The sequence below is a fragment of the Trachemys scripta genome, chromosome 2 (genome assembly GCF_013100865.1).
Source record: "Trachemys scripta elegans isolate TJP31775 chromosome 2, CAS_Tse_1.0, whole genome shotgun sequence".
Classification (NCBI taxonomy): Eukaryota; Metazoa; Chordata; order Testudines; family Emydidae; genus Trachemys; species Trachemys scripta.
The window spans coordinates 160,228,653-160,246,946 of record NC_048299.1 but is presented as its reverse complement, the minus strand read 5'-3'; positions in this window follow the sequence as shown (position 1 = coordinate 160,246,946).

Genomic DNA, 18,294 nt, shown 5'->3' with positions numbered 1-18,294 from the left:
TTACCAAGGTAAGTAAGATTTAAAAGCAAAAGTCATCTCTTACCTAAAATCTTTCAACAGTTCATACTGACTAGAAATCATCCAGCCAGGACTGCCCCTAACAGTTCAAAGATGCCCCCTTTTGTCTTTCAAGCAGTCTTGCAGAGGTGGGGGAGGAAAGGCAATGAAGAAGCCATTGTCCCTTATTTTATACCCTCCACCTCTCTTTGAGGAATACTTTCCTTCCACACCGTCCCCCGCTGGGGTGCAGCCAATATGTCTGTGGTGTACGTGAGATTTGAAGTGTCTCTCAGGTGAACTGTAAACTTCTTGCTCACACCAGCTGTGTGCATGACTTTTGAGGTGACATGCAAGCCTTGTTTACAGTCCTTTGTTATCTCTGAGGAGCTTGTCTATGGATGCTCCCCAGAATCACAACATGTTTCAGTAACAAACATATAGCAAAATCTAATAACTCCATAGACACCGTTGATATAAACATAATGTATAAACGTAACAAGATAATGATGTTCAGTAGACTATGACTTTTCAAATGACACCTCACAAGGCATATTTTGTACAATTTATTACCATATAAGAGTGTTGAATATGGGGTTACATGGGATACAGTGTCACACGCTGGTAATACATACATTAAATAATGGCCAATATGCTGTAATTATCAAATCTACAGTCAGTGTCTGTGATATTATTCCTGAAATAAATAAATAAATAAATAAATAAATAAAATCAAGCTCTAAAGATGATAGACTGATCTGAGAGTCCTACACAGAGGTCTGTACACTGACATGGGACTAATAGGTCTAACTAAGGCTCATGGGAGGCTTGGGATTCTCCCCCTTGTAGACCTCAAGATGTCCTTCTCTAAGCCCCATGCTCTCCCCTCTAGTTGCAGAGTTTCCTTCTTATAGGTTCTAGGAGGTGTGCATATATATCAATGGGCAGTGGGCCTGGCCTTGTGTAGGTGAAGCCAGAATCAAGGTACAAAATATCTGCCCTGCATGGTCCCTGGGAGGATAATCCATAGCAACAGTCCTATTCAAAATGGTAATAGCTTTTGAAGTGTGATTGCTATGTCACTTTGGTGCTGTGCATTAGCTCTCAACCAAAAAAGTCAGTACATTGTTTCATCTTCTTCTTTCTGCAGTGAGCTTATTATCTTCTGCTTTGGGGCAGGGCTATGAAGTGGCAAGAAAGTTCAGATTTTATGAACCCTGGTGAACATTATTTTAGAGTGTCCTAATTCATGAATTCCTTGTTTTATCATGGCAAATTCTACCTCAGCCAGAGAACTAACCTACAGATTGTTGAGTCTGATGAGAGAGAAAGAGAGAGAGAGAGAGAGAGAGAGAGAGAGAGTGTAGAATTTAGAGTTAGGAATAAGAGCCACATTTGTTATTATAATAGAAATCTCCGTTGCAACCTTAATTATAGAGCATTGCCACCTGCTCCATAATATATCTTTTCCAATATCTCTCTCCAAAGATGGACATATATGTTACAAATATGATCTTTTTAGTGGTTGCTGATTTATAGAGCCTTTGGTCTAAATCTTTAGACTATGTAAATGGCTGTAGCTTCATAGATGGCAATAGAGCCTCATTGATTCATACCATCTGAAGTTTTAGTGCTGTGTATGCAGATCTTTTCTTTTTTTTTTTTGTCTGCACTGTGTCCTGAAGAATATGGTCATGGCATCCCTCTGTCCCTGTCACTACTCCATAATCTCTCCATTTATTGTAACATGCCCATCATCATGGGATCTGAGAGCAGAGCACGTTTAAAGAAAGCAGGCTCTATTGCATTCTCCTGGATTTTTCCATTTTCTTTGTGCAAACCCACGAGGTTTGATAGAAATGTATTTGTTGTATTATCTATCAAAGCACAGTTATTGGGGAAAAGCTAATGTGGAGAGGTAGGTCTTAATCTATCATGTCTCTTTCTATTTTTTTAGAAAATAATGTCTTTTTTGCTGGGTTATATCCATTTTGTTTTAATTCTGTGCTTTGCATTGCTTCACTCCACATGCCATTCTTGTGTATATTACGCACGCATAGTTCACTGCTTGGTCATTGTATTCTTGGGAATTTTCAGATATAATTATCAAATCTAAACATAATGACTTTCTATTTTTTCTGTTCAAGGTACCGCAAATTATTATTTTATTGTAGGGAATTGCACTGGTTTATTACAATGCCATTATATATATGGCATTGTAATAATTAGTTATTTTTCTAATAAAATATTATACAGTATTTGCAGCCACAGTGTTCTCAGCTTTAGTACTGAATGAAAAATACAATCGGGGAAAGGAGCGTTTCAATATATCAAACTCATTCCACTTATTATCAGAATATGGTGAGATGGGGAAGGACAATTTCACCCTGGAGAAATCACTGTAACCTATACCCTGAATAGAATTAAGCAATAAAGAATAAGTGGATGTATATGATATTTGATTTCTAGGTAGATGGGTGAGTGTATTCATTTCTCCCATCTGTCTAGAAATGAAATGCTGTAACAAATGACTGGTGGTTTACTGCTATTCCAATACAGCTCTTCTGTATGATTCCTTATTCACATAAAATAAATGTCTTTATGGAATTTAAAACGTTTTTCAGCTTTAATGGGATCCCTATTTTGGAGGATGGGGATGGGGATAAGGCAGCTGATTGTTCTTCACTAAGGATTTAGGCTGGGGTTTTCAAAGGAGCCCAATGGATTTGGGCATCCAAACTTTATTGAAATTCAGTGGCAGTTAGGCATGTAATGCCCTTAGGTTCCTTTGTAAATATGAGCTTCTTTCATTATTGTGCTCACAGTGAGAATTATTATAACTCCATGACTATGCAGCCCTTACACAAAGAGTAAATCCTTCCGTGGAACTGCTTTCATAAAGGCAGTAAAGGCTGTAGAATAGAGCTCATAGTGATTATAGTTCATCTGTTCTAAGCTGCATGTACAGGCCTACATATACTTGCAGTGTAGACGTACCCTAGTCAGCCAATCCATATGTTGGAAAGTCATGGCCAAGAATTGAAACCGATCATTACAGCATGCAGGGATTAGAGGAGTTTTAAAACTGTGTGTTTCAGCTATATCTCAGTTTAAAAAAGTGTCTGATTTTATTGTGCCAGTCTAGCTTCACCATTAAACAGATGGAGAAGGGTTTGGTTTCTGTTCTGCAAAGATCCCTTCTCCCATGAACTGTCTACACCTAAGGTGCTTGGGTATTCATTGTCTTATTTAAGTTTCCTTATTATTCACTTGTCAGGGATGTGCCTAGTTCCTTAAATGGCATAGTAAAAAGACTGAATTGACAGGAAGCCTTTTCCAAAGGTTAATTATTTTATGAGGAAAGAAATTACTCCTATATTGCCTGTTAACCTTTGTTTTTCAGTTTTGAATTTATTTCCTGCAGTTACGTGACTTCTCAGGAGTCATAAGAACTTTTTTTCCACTTTCTAATTTAGCTTCTCTCTTAAAATATTTTTTCAAATATGAATCTTATCTTGTTAATCTTGTTTGTTCTAGAGAGAATAGATTAAATTCTTTTAACTGTCCACTTTATTAAATTCCTGTTAGACCAATAAATTATAACAAAATCAGGCAAGTAGGAAATTTAATTGTTGGAAAGAGCATAACCCATTGCTATCACAGACTCTTTTCTAAATGCATGTTACTATTATGAAAGATAATTTAAATGATTTTTTTATTTTAATTAGCATTTCATTATGACTATTTTTTACTGCAAAAACAATTAAAATTTTCTAATGATACATCTTACTATATTTTTATTTCAGAAATGCTGTTTATCTAAGATACTTATCTGGCCTCCATTACCATAATGCCTCACAATCTTTAATATATTAATCCTCACAACACCCTAGTAAGGTAGGGAAGTTCTATTATTCCCATTTTACAGATGGGAAACAGAGGGTAAGTGACTTGCCAAAGGTCACACAAGATGTTTGTGGTATAACGGGTACTTGAGCCCAGATGTCTTAAATGCTATGCTAGTGCCCTAACCACCTGATCATCCTTTCTCTTCCAGAAAATATTAGAGAGTCTTCTTGAACAGATCTACTTTGTGCAAATTTAAGTCTTCAGTCCTGCAATGAATTCCATGTAGACACAAGGGTTCACTCACACAAAGCCTCACTGGGATTCTGCTAGTACACCGGGGTCTACTAGAACACTGTTCATTGCAGGTTTGGACCCTAAGTTTCTATCAGTCGCATTGCTGGGGCACCACACTGAAAGGTTTGTTCAGAACCTTTCACTTCTTGGTTATTGTGGGTTGTTGAGAGTATTAGTCATGTCTATTGTAATGTCCCGGGAAGATCTCCTCCAGATTCTTGACCAGGACTTTGAAGGCAGTCATTTTGGCTGTTCCAAAAAATCTATCCCAGGTTTTACCTGAAGCACAGTGCATGCTGGGAAAGACTTAGGCGTTTACTTAGTACTCCATAGATAACAATACAGGGCAGAGATTATTAATAAAAGTGATAGTATGAACCTCAATACCGAGTGGCAGTGCTTTGATTAAAGGAGATCCCAGTAACTGGAGACATTCACCTCTACACTGCCCTTGCTAACCCAAATATTTAACCTTCCAGATTCCACCTTCTCCAATGGTATTAGACACAGGTTCTTTTTTACAGTGCTGTTGCCAAGGCCAATAAGGTAGTAGCTGACTTCTGGATGAATATATTATAAATACAATGGATTAGATCACCAGCTGGTCTAAACTGATGCAGCTCAATTGAAAGCCCAATATTTTAGGAGAAAACTGACATTAGAGTTCCATCTAGGCATTATGTCTTTTGCTATGAAAAAAATCCATTCTGTATTATTTTATTGATTTTTATTTTATTTTTCCTACTGCATATGAAAGTGAATGTTGTTGGTATCATTTCTGTATGCCTCACACAGCCTGAATAATAAAGACCACATCTTGTGTTCATCCACTTGGCTGTTGTCAGCAATGATGCAAGAAGCAAAAAAAAAAGAAAAAAAAACCGCTTGATTTTCATAAGCTGGTAAAACTCTGGAGAGCTAAGAAATGTAAAAAAAAAAAAAAAAAAAAAAAAACCAAAACAGTGCCCTGCAAAATACACTGACTGAAAGAGAGACAAAAATTAAACCGAGCATGTAAGCATTTCCCAGAGATCACTTAAACAATGTGCTATTATGAGTTAAATACCATAATCATTAGCTTACTATTGCTAATGATTAAGCAATGATTATTGTGGGTCTTAGCTTTATATTGCATGAGGCTGAAGGATGAGTGACTTTAATCACCCAGGAAATAATCTTTCTGAATTGCATTTTCTGGAAAATATTAAGGTGAAATTCACCCGGTCTTTTGGCAACAAAACATTCATATGTCTTGACCCTAGGGATGGAGGAGTGATGGGGTCCCAACTATTTATTAAGGTCTCACTTCCTGGGCCATGTCCTAGCCTTTTCCCCATCTCTCCCGTCACATTCCAGCTGATTTACTCCTTGTATTGGAGGCATCAAGGACTGAGCAGATCTTGCTTACACGGATTGCTATTGTAATCTGCTCTTTTGCAGCCTATGGATGCTATGGAGACCCACTGTGCAAGGACAGACAACAAACTAGCTCAAAGACATCACATTCTTTTGGAGAAAAGCTAATTGTTTGTTAGTGATTTTTGCAAGACATATTGCCTGATCAGCCTATTAGAACAGATGGACCCTCGTGCCCCCCACTCACTCCGCAAGCTCAGATTTTGTGCTCAGATAGTAAGGTTTTAATCTAACTGCCTGAGACAAAACAGTATCTTCTGGAAGAATCAAATTCTCATACAACTACAGTAACAGCTGTCACAGAATGAGTTTGCAGATAGACTATTGTGTAGTCTAGTGCTTAATTAGTGACGTATGCCCCATTTGAATAATAGACACAACTAAAACAGATTCCCATGTTTTAAAAGGGGCTTCAACCCAGCTTGTAATTTAGTGTTTACAACTGGCAGGCACTGTCATTTTGCCCAGGAAACTCCTTTGCCCCAGAATGTGTACATGTGTTAGCCAAATGGGCTCGTTTCCCCCTGGAGCTGCCCAATTACCCCAAGGAGGCACGGGAGTCTAGAAGACGGCTTCAAGTTCTTTATTGATCAGTCAGCTGAGCGGGTGTCCCCCTCGACTCATGCCAGAGGGAGGAGCACACCTTACAAGCGTAGAGCAAGCCTTTTTATACCCAGTAACAAATGACTTAACGTGCATACATTCTGCTGACCTATGGAATTTTTAAATTCCCTTTTAGGGGTATATAGAATACATCTGTTGGGGCCGTAAATAGGATACATTTGTTGAGCCTCTTTGATTGATTGTCTTGCTATATGTTCATATATGGGAAAGGGAGTTTATGGCCATGGGGAACAGCTGAAATAATAGGCGAGTATTTGGCCTTTGTTCTAACACATGCAAATTGCAACTATCAAATTTCTTGAGCAAATCCTCTTTGCATGCTCATATTCTATCTTCTGTGGGGACAAATGACGTTCCATGTAAAAATGCAGGTGCAAATAGAGTCAGTTATTTTAATTTGGCCCAGACGATTTTCTAACCCTCAAGTGATTGCATTATATTCAAAAATAATTTTATTGCGTTATATTTAAAGACAATTTTAGAGTGGTGTTGCAGACCTCTTTTAAACTGATTTTCAGAGGGGCTGAGCACCCACAAATGACCTCAAAAGTCAATGGGGGGCTGTGGGTGCTCAGCACCTTTTGAAATCACTATGAAATTCACTAAATGAAAGCTCTGTTTAGTGCCAAGCCATAGCAGAATTGTTATTTTTAATATTCCACAATGTAATCCAAGGCACAGAGCCTGTAAACCATTTTGTACAAAAGAAAGTGTCCCCTATTTTTGTTTGCCTGTCTGACTCCTGAAAAAGAGCTCTGTGGAGCTCGAAACCTTGTCTCTTTCACCAACAAAGTTGGTCCAATAAAGAATATTACCTCACCATCCTTTCTACCTCACGCCAATCAAAGCAGTCCCTCAGCTTCTGACTCTGCATGAATGGGTCACGCTGGGATGATTACAACTAAATGGAAGCATTTTATGAATGGAGCCACAAGTCTCACAGACATGGACTTTCTTCCCCTTCTACCTTGCTTAATATCAGGGCTGTCACCTCACATGCAGGCTATTGGAGACATCTCCAGAAGCTACCTTTATACAGTCCACAAATCTCACATTTTTTAGTTGCAGACTGATTCGTGGGGCTGCAACAGCCACAACCACAACAACAACAAAAAGGTCAGAGTTCCAGAAAGCAGAAAGGCTGTTGCACAAAACCTCAGCTGGAGGCTGACTGCAGACTTTTTCTGAAAGATAAGAATAGGGTGATTATTTTTTTCTCTGTTTTAACTAAGCCTAGTAAATTGAATGACCTGAAATGTATAATGTTTGATCTCTCAGTTCTGTACTTATAGGATTTTATTACATTTGGTTTCCTTTGTGCTGTGATAATTCTCGACAGCTTTATGGATGCAGTCATGTGGTGGCCCCAGAGGTCAGAATGAAGCATTGAAAGAAGGTACTTAGGGCCAAATTCACCTCTGACCTATGCCCTCATGCACCTTGTAATGGGGTGGGACTCATCACTCTGGCACCCCTTGCCAGCTGTCATGGAAATTAGCTCTGCGTGCTAATGCGCCCTCTTTGAGTGGTGCCTCACTGCCATCACTCCTGCTCTATGACCCACATCTCTTCAAGGACCACAGCATCTTCTTCAGCGACACAGCCCTCTGGCCATGCCACACCCTCCCGGGGGACCTGCAGTCTGCTGTTCAGTCACTTCTCTTAGTGGCTACTGCAGCAAATTTTCAGAACACTTCCTCGTGGCCCCAGCATCCTCTTTGCCCTTACCTCAGGGCCTCAGCTGGCAAACCCCAGCAGCCATCCAGGAGCTGTCTCTCGCTTCCCCAGTCCCTGCTGGCAGCATTGCTCTGCCCAGGATGCTAGCAGTTCTCTCAGTCCTCCAGAGACACAGTCCTTCTTCCCTGGGTTCCCAGCAGAGAACTGCCCTCCTTTGCCATGCAGCTCCCTTTTTATATGGCCCTGCTTAGCTTCTCCCCTCAGCCCTTCTCTGATTGGCTGCCTCCTGTGCAGCGTCCCTAGGGCTCTATTAACCCCTTAGAGCCCAGTGTGGGACAGGCACTCCATCACACACCTCCACTGAACTCAGTAGGATTGCATGAGGTGTCAGTCAGTGGAAAAAGTGTCATCCACTCCAATCTAGTGTGATCTTTGCTAAATCCTTTTTTCACAGATATGCTTTTTTCATCCAAGTCTCTGCAGCAGCCCCTTTTCAGTGTATCTATGGTTCTGTGGTGCTTGTGCAGTGTTATCCTTGGCTTACTGAAAACATTTGCCAATATTTACTAGGTATTAGATGGCTAGAGGTTACACACAAGTTCTCAGCGCTCTATTCAACTGACGTTGCTTATAAGTGAAGGGCTGATTGAGGAGACCTGCTGCTCCAATCACTTGGAACTGTAACAGCTTGAATACATGTGCCTGTGTTGCTGCGGTTAGAGTGTATTTTTCTATTTTGTTTCTCTGTCACCACGGAATTGCAAAACATGTTACATATAGGTACTACTATATCCATTCCTCAACCTTGACTAGCATCCTATGAACCTTACATTAGTTAGAAGACTGGAAGTGATGGTGGGGTTGGGAAAGTTGGCTCTAGTCACTACTATTCTTCCTCCCAATCTCAGAGCCATTACAGTAGCCCTACATTTCTGGAAGATCCTCACACAATTCGGGGGAATCCTTCAGAGACAGGTTGGGGTTGAGTGAAGGGGTTGGGAGCTGATAAAGTAGATTTAAATCTGCTTGATCAGGTACAGAATTGGTGCAAAACAAACAAACAAAAACCCTGGCTACTATCTGTAACTGTTGTTCTTTGGGATGTGATGCAGATGTCTATTTTACTTTGCAGTGGGTGCACCCACTGCATCAGAGCTAGAGAACTTTGCCTAGCAACACCAGAAGGGGCAGCACTCATGCCTTATGACCCTAGCCCTCCCCCAGGCCATATAAAGGTGGTGCTGTCCCAACCCTTTCAGTTCCTTAGCACCTAACATCAGAGGTACAGACTCCAATGCGACTAGGATGGAGTGTGGGTCATGGAATATGTGTCTGCATCACATCTTGAAGAACAACAGTTAGAGGTAGGTTTTTTTCTTCCTCGAGTAGATGTAGTTTTGTATTCTACTTAGGTGATTCACAAGCAATACTCATAGAGTGTGGGGCTTGGAGTTTATTTAAAGAAGGACTGCAGGATTGCCTTCCCAAAGTTTGTATCTGACCTGGGCACAGCAATAATAGCAGAGTGGTTTGTACAAGTATGCATAGAAGACCAAGGGCCAGCCCAGCAACTGCCCAGTATAGGAATGTCACTTAGAAATGCAGTCGAGGTTGCCTGAGCTCTCATGGAATGAACTTGCACCCTTTGATGAGGCATAGCCCGGGTTACTTTGTACGCTGTCATGCTATAGGAAGTTATCCACCTGCAGATCATCTGTAAAGAGACTGCTTCACCCTTCATTCAAAACAAACAAACAGGAGGAGGAGTGGAAAGGTTTGGTTATGTCCAGATAAAAACCTAAACATTACCTGACATGCAATGCATGAAGATATTGTTCCTGTGGGGTTGAATGAAGCTTAGGGAAAAACACAGGTAAATATATAACTTGGTTCAAGTGAAACTGGGAAACCACTTTGGATAAAAACTTAGGATGCAACCTGGGCACACCTGGGCTGTGGTTGAAGGTTGAGACTGCAACTCCAGACACAGGTGGTGAATTGCCTGGAATTGCTCTGTATGTAGAAATACTCTCAAACTCATAGATGCTAGCAGGGGCCCAATTAACTCATTATTTTTTTTAAATTAGAATCAATGTTGACTTCCCGCTCTTTAGGGTGAGACCTAGATGATTGAGTAGGCATAGTGTGAAATAAATATGACAGACGACTTCCTCACTGGACTTGCCCCTCAAAAACCAACTATCCAGATACAAAAACATATGAATTCCCCTCTTTTTGAGTTGTGTTTTTACCACAATCATACACTTGGTAAAAACCCAAGGAGTGGAAGACAGGCCAAACGGCAGTTCAGTGTACTGGTAGTGCCCTCCAGCCACAACAAACCTGAGGAACCTCCTGTGACTCGGAAGGATTGCGATGTGGAAAGAAGTATCCTGAAGGTCCAGGGTGGCAAACCAATAGCTTTGATTTAAGGCTGAGAGGATAATTGCTAGGGTGACCATAAGGAATATCATGAATCTGATGTATTTGTTGAGGTCATGGAGGTCAATGATAGGTCTCATCCTTCCCTTGGGCTTGGGGATCAGGAAAAAGTGGGAGTAGAATACCTGCCCACAATGCTGTAAGGGGACCTCCCAGAGATAGTAGAGACTGAACCTGCTTGAGGAGCAGTGTCTCGTGAGAGGGGTCCCTGAAGAGGTATGAGGTAAAGGGGTGGGAAGGAAGGATGAAGAGGAACAATCAATTGCACACATACAAAATGGGAAATGACTGCCTAGGAAGGAGTACTGTGGAAAGGGATCTGGGAGTTATAGTGAATCACAAGCTGAATATGAGTCAACAGTGTAACGCTGTTGCAAAAAAAGTAATTATTCTGGGGTGTATTAGCAGGAGTATTGTAAGCAAGACACGAGAAGTAATTCTTCCACTCTACTACGCACTGATTAGGCCTCAACTGGAGTATTCTGTCCAGTTCTGGGCACCACATTTCAGGAAAGATATGGATAAATTTGAGAAAGCCCAGAGAAGCGCAACAAAAATGATTAAAGGTCTAGAAAACATGACCTAAGAGCAGGGCCAGCTCCAGGGTTTTTGCCGCCCCAAGCAAAACAAAAAAACAACAACAACAACAACAAAAAAGTCGTGATCGCGATCTGCGGTGGCAATTCGGTGGGAGGTCCTTCGCTCCGAGTGGGAGTGAGGGACCGTCTGCCAAATTGCCGCCGAATAGCTGGATGTGCCGCCCCTCTCCCGAGTGGCCGCCCCAAGCACCTGCTTGGCAAGCTGGTGCCTGGAGCCGGCCCTGCCTAAGAGGAAAGATTGAAAAAATTGGGTTTGTTTAGTCTGGAGAAGAGAAGACTGAGAGGGGACATAACAGTTTTCAAGTACATAAAAGGAGGAGGGAGAAAAATTGTTCTTCTTAACCTCTGAGGATAGGACAAGAAGCAATGAGCTAAAATTGCAGCAAGGGTGGTTTAGCAAGGTTGGACATTAGGAAAAACTTCCTGTCAGACTGGTTAAGCACTGGAATAAATTGTGTAGGGAGGTTGTGGAATCTCCATCATTGGGGATTTTTAAGATTGGACAAACACCTGTCAGGGATGATCTAAGATAATACTTAGTCCTGCCTTGAGTGCAGGGGACTGGACTAGATGACCTCTCGAGATCCCTTCCAGTTCTATGATTCTATCTATGATTTCTATTTGGCATAACCTGATCTGACGGTGCTTAGAATCCAATTGTCCATGGTAATTGAGTCCCAAACACCGTAAAAACTAGCCTGACTGTCCCGAACAGAGGATATGGAGAAGGAGAGGTCACCAAAAGATCATTGCCCTGGACAGGAGTCAAAATGTGTACTTGCTGGATGCTGGTGTGGGAAAGGAGCTGGCTGGTTAAACCCAGAACCAGAGGACCTTGAGTCTGTGGCCTTTCCTGGAGTAGTCCTGCTGCTGTATAGGAAAGGGGGGCTGTCCAAAGAAACACTGGGAGTGGTACTGCTGCTGTCACTGCTGACCGTTGGAGTGGCAGCACTTCATGGCAGGAGTATATGCTCCCAACGAATGCAAAGTTGCTTGGGAGTCTTTAAAAGAGTGCAGTGTTTCTTCTTTTTTTCCCCCTGAAAACAAAACATAGCTATCTAAAGGTAAGTCCTTAATGTTCTGGTGAAACTCAGGTCTAATGCCTGAATTCTTCAGCCATGAGGCCCTCCTCATGGTTGCAGCTGATACCATAATTCTGGTTGTGGCATCTGACACATCCAGAGTTGACTGCAATGACGTCTTGTCCACCATATGGCTTGCTACCATGAATGACTTAAATTCTTCCCTGGAGGCTTCTAGCAAGTTGTCCGTGAACTTAGACATGGCTGCCCAATCAACAAACCATATTTAGAGAGCAATGTTTGCTGGTTCACGATGTGCATCTGCAGAAAAGAGGAGGTATACATTTTTGCTCCATCAAGTCCATCCTCTTGGACTCTTTGTCCTTATGTGTGGATTTATACCATCCCTGCCGTGCCCTGTCATTCTCTGCAGTTATCACCAGAGAGTTAGGGGCCAGGTGGAAATAGAAACTGTGAAAACCCTGTGTGGGAAAGAAGTATTGATTCTCTGAACCTTTTGCCATGGGAGGCAATGAGTATTTCAGAGGGCCTTTGCGGGCTCTAAGGGTATGTTTACACAATAATTAATTGACCTAGGCCACTCCTGGTTGTTTGACTCTGGCTTATGGGTCTTGGGCTATGGGGCTATAAAATTGGTCCATAGATGTTTGGACTCAGGCTGGAGCCTGAAATCTGGGAGCCTGCACTTAAGCCTGAATGTCTACACAGCAATTTTTAGTCCTGTGAGCCCGAGTCAGCTGACCTGCGCCAGCCATGACTGTGCGGCAGGTCTTTTATTCCAGTGTAGACATATTTCAAGACAGCCTTATTTATCTGGAGGGCTATTCTCCCCAGAGCTGATGACTGCAGAATATCTAGCACCTTCTGTGTATTCTCCTTCAGGAATTCTGCCTGGATGCCCAAGGTGGCGGCCATATGCCTCAGGAGGTCCTGATATTACTTAAAGTCCTCAGGCATCTAGGGAGAGGAAGATTCCACCACAGTAGAGTAGCTGGAGAGAATGAAGAGGCAGTTTGTTGCACCAGTGCCATGTCTTGTACTTGTACCACAGGGTCTGATCAGAATAACCCCAACAGCCCAGAGGGAATAGGCTCAGTGATCGCTTGCAGCTAAGGTGATTTTGAAGAAGGAGCCACTGTTGGGCCCGGTCATCTTGAGGACTGAGGAGTGTTCCAAGGAGGCCAGTGGGCATACCGGTAAGGCATTGGTGGCCATTAGGTACCAGGTCAAGAACCTCCTATCCCAACTATGGTACAGATGCTGTTCTCAGTATTGATGGTGATCTGAGGGAGATGATGAGGGCGAGGACAAGCCTGACCTAGATTTTGAGGAGTCACAGAGATTCTCTTGTGACATTCATTGGGGGAGCCAGACTAAATGGAACAAAAAAAATGGTCAGACTCGTCTGAAGCCCAATATGGGAGCAGCTTCAGTGCTGAAGAGGAATGTGGGATTTGCACCGGAAGTACCCAATGAGACACACCTGTCACCCAGTACCAGGAGGGGTGTCAGCAGCAAGACTAAGGGTAGTACCAAACTCAATGAACAGATGTGCTGCATAGACAATGACTGTGCCAAAGGATGCACTAGTGTCAAGGGGGCCTTCAGTGCTGGGATCTGCACTGGCCTTAGCTTCACAGTCTGAGGCCCAGGCATTGTGAGTAGTGGTGCCAGAGAACTCCCAAATCAGTGGAGAGTCTGGAACTGAGAGGCAAAGCTTGTCTGATGCCACCTAGTGTGGAGACAATTAGTGCTGGTGCCAATATCAGCTTTGACTCTAGCCATGGGCAGTGAGAAGGAACTGAAAGGATTGGAGCAGCACCATCTCTATATGGCCAGAGGAGGGGTTGGGCTTCAGGGCATGAGTGTTGCCCCTACAGGTACTCCTAGACAAAGTTCTCTGGCTCTGGTGTTCTGGGCATGCACATATCTAAGTAGAATACATCTGCATCTACTTGAAGAAGAACTCATGGTTAAAAAAAATCATGGTTATCCACTGCTTTCTACCTTACATAGCCATTTACAACTGTGCCGAGTAACTGTAAAAAGCCATGAGATCAGATTGGTGTCATTTTGCATCCACTTTCTACAGGTGTGGAGAACTACTCAATGTAAAAGTTAGTGGAGAATCAGGCCCTAAATAGCCCGAGATAGCATTTTTTCTCCATTCCTGTGAGTTATAAGGTATCACATGTCATCCCCCCACATGGAAGTAACAGATTACATGATGTGCTATGTAATGGAAAGCACTTCAGAATAAGCTAATAAAAGGGGAACTTTTTTTCCGTGCTAATAAACTTCAGACTCTGCTTGTTTCTAGCAAAAAAATCAGGCTTTGAACTGCTGAGATCCACATAAATTCAGGTTATCCATATAGCTGTGCGGAAAATCTCCAAGATGAGTTCTTTATTAATAGCAGGAATGAGTCAGTCAGCTAGCTTAATGATCTGACCCATAATTTGAATTCATTGAAAGTTCTCTGTAAGCACCTTCGGGAGCAGAGATCAAGCATGACCTTGACTTATGGTAGCTTGAATTAAATCCTCATGTAATATTTCTGGTGCTAGCTTTGTTGTCAGAAAAACAACTCGAACTACCACATAGCACAATTGTAATTCTGTAGTATGCTTTTGCTTCCTTTCAACTTGCATAGTCTTTCATTTCTTTTGAAGGGTGCTTTTATGGTTGTTTTGTTTACCTGTAATGAAACACTTAGATGACCATCTTAAATATGCAAAAGATCACAAAGACAGATTTGAAAGAATCATGCATGGTGTTTTGTATACTGGCTTTCCTATTTGTTCTTTATTATGCTATTGATCTCAGGCAGCAATGGAAAATATGGAGCTTTGTCAATCCCCTACCACAGTGCTGAAATATTGAGAAAACACTTTACCTTGACTCCTTCACCACACTGAGGCAGTTTTGTTTTATTCTCTCTCCCTACTCTATTGTGGACATTTTTGTGTGTGATACCTTGCTTTCTAGGGCTATTTTGTTTAAATTCAACATATATATATATATATATATGTAATTTAAATTCCTTGGTTCTTGACATTTCTTACTTGCTTACTGTCTGCACAGAATTTACATTTCTGTACAACATGGCCTTTCTTGCTGTCAGTGTGATATCATTTAGCATTTGGAGTGAAGAAGTGGAAAAGAAATACCAAGAGTAAAACAAAACACACCCTTAATAAATTAGGGGGAGATCAGTCCCTCAAGATACCAGGGCAGGGAATTAGGAAGGAGGCATCTCATCTTTTGTTATATGGTGCTCCTGTTTGGCTTTTTTATGTTTAGTTGCTTGTTTGCTATCTGAAAGGAGATCTCTGAGTTGTTCATTTCTAAAACAGGTGCATTGCAGAAGGTTATATTTTGCATTGCATCAGAAGCCAATGGAAACTAAGGAGTCACAATTTAAAGGGACTTAAGTCAGGAAAAAAAGATGTTGTATTGAAAGACTGTTCAAAGTGATCAGGAGAGCTGCCTATACACTGAAAGCATGTAATTTCAATTAGCTTTTATTCCTTTCAATCTGCAAACACTGCATAACCAACACATTTCCACTGATACTTTTAGCTGTCTCTACACTACACACTGTGGTTTAATGTTATTGGAGTTTGTCAGATTTTTCTAACTAACTAGCTAACCAGCTAACAAGCTAGCTAATTTACAGATATCCAGTGACACTGGGGTTGATCCTCTGTTTAAATCAGTTTAGCTCCATTGAAGGGATCTGTTTTTTGTTACTGTTCAGGAATACTGTAGAATACCTTGTGTCTAGTTCTTATTACTATTGGGTCCTCACTTTGTGAAACTATATTAGGTTACCTATGCTTGTATGCATGTGCGTGCACATACACACACACACACACACACACACACAAGTGAGTGCTACGGTATAGGTGTGTGTAACGTGTCTGTGTAAATGTATACACACACATCGTAGATACAGCTGTTTGAAACAGATAGTGTGAATCAGATCTATTTAAAAAAAAGGGAAATTGTAGTTAATGGCATATCTGTTGAAAGCAGGTAATTTTAATTATCTCAGATAGTTAGAAGCAATGAATAATTTATTACCCAAAGAACTCCTGCTTTCTCTCTCCCCCCCACCCTTCTTCTTCAGGCTTCTAATCCTGGTGAGCCTCTGATATTCAGATCATGGTCCCCAATGCTTCTTTGTTTGAACTGTTACTCTGGAGGCACTGGTGGAAAACTATATGTTTCCCTGTAGCTAGTCAGCACAGATTGAGTTGTTTTGACAGCCCAGTATGAGATTCTAGAAGTCCAGCTAAAGAACTGAATAATATAGCATACAAAGTGGAAAGTTAAATAGCTCTTTGGACAGTGGAGGTAATACAGTATTGTACAATACATTGAGGTACGGACAGAAGCATTTAATCTTTTATATATGCTTATGGAGGCAAATAATCGTTTGCATACATTAATACTAATAATGAATAACACAGGTACAGGGCTACCTACATCTCTGTCCTCTTTCTAGTATCTCTGAGTGTACTCTCTTGGGTGTTGGGCTCTTACCCATACCTATCTTAGGGTATAATCTAGTGGTTCCTCCTACTCTTAAACTGGGACCTGCCCCATGTATATACAGAAGACTATCTCTCTTGTGTTCTCAGTGCTTTTTCTGCTGGCACCCAGGTAGTGTGAAGGAAGAAGCCACCTGACTGAAATACAGAAGGGACAAAGTCCAGATCCTGGGTGGGAGAGGGAAGCAACAGAGGGAATAAATTGGGGCAAGGAGCCAGGATAGGGGATGAGAGGAGAAGAGTGGAACTGGACGCTAGTGAAGGGGGCTAAGGGAAACATGGAACTGCAGGTGGTGAAGACTTGGACAGGAAACTGAGGGGTGGGCAGGCGGGGGTGGGGGGGGAAGGGGAGGATATGAGCCAGTGGGTGAGGCCCTCACTATGAGGATGGAAAAGAAATTAGACGAGGATCTTGGGAAGAGGAGAACTAGAACTGACTGGAAGGGAAGACTGAGATTTGATCATGCCTAGGGATGTGGAGACTGGGACTGGCTGGGCAATGAGACTAAAAGGGGTCCTGTGGAAAAATACTATGTGATCATGTAATTAAAGCCTATATCATAAGGTATGCATCCAAAGGGGCCAAATTAGGTTGCATGTGCAACCTTATTTCTTGCATTTCCTGACTTCTGAAGGCTTGACTTTGTAACCTTAATGTTCTTTTTTGTGTGTAATGTATAATAGTTTTAAACTTTTGTATTTAACAGTAACATTGTGTTTTTTTACAATTTATTACATAATATTATATATTTGTATTAGTTTAGGAGGGGAAACGAGGTATTAGTGAACAGAAGGGAGCAGATAAAGAGCTACTTTAGAGTGCTTAAAAATGGAGCAGGGGATGCCTCGAGACTCTAACATACCTGATGCACGTATGTTTTAAGCTTACAATTGAGGATGCAGTTAAGGGCCCAACTGAACAAAAGACTTAAGCCCATGCCTAATTTTAAGCACATGTTTAAATACCTGACCAAATCAAAGCTTATGTTCATGCATGGGAAAGTTGGGATGAAGTGACGCTTGGGGGTTCAACCCAGATCAGTAAGGGGTTGTATCACCACCTGCCCCACAAATATGGATGCCTTAAATGGTATGCTGCAGTGGATCGTAGTCCTGACATCAACAGCCAGCCTACAAGCATGCAGGTCACACCGTGGCTTCCAGCGCCCGGTAACTTTTTTCAGGGTGACCCCCCAACATCCACCAAACTGTCTGGCCTATGGTGTCCAGCCCTCTCATTGAACACTTACAGAAGTTATTAAGTTCTCTGCTCCCTTAAAGAGACAGTACCCAGCAGCTGATTACCTTAACTGGAGCTAACAAATGGTTTTAATCAAAGCACTTAATTGGTTTATAGTAAAAGGTAAAACTAGTTTATTCAACAAAAGATCATAGATTGAAGTGATACCAAATGTAAGGAATAAAAATAGAAAGAGTTACAAGCAAACAAAATAAAAATATATTTCTAAGAGTAAAACTTAATTTCAACAAGTTACAATCTTTGCCTAAGGATGTTTCTCACTTATACTCAGTTTCCAGAGACTTTGACCCACTTTGGTTGAAGGATTCAACAGTTTGTGATGTCAAGAATTCTGGCCCCTTTAGTTCCTCAATTGAGGGATGCCAAAATGGCTTTTTCTGTCTTTTTATATCTTCCCAAAGTTCATTGACCCTGCTTTAAGAGGCAGGAAGGTCTCTTGGAGATGTGGTCCCCATTCCCTCTTGAGTCACCTTTCTCCACTTGCTCTCCTGATAGCTTTGTTTACTTTGCATGTAAATGTGTTCTTTGTCACAGGG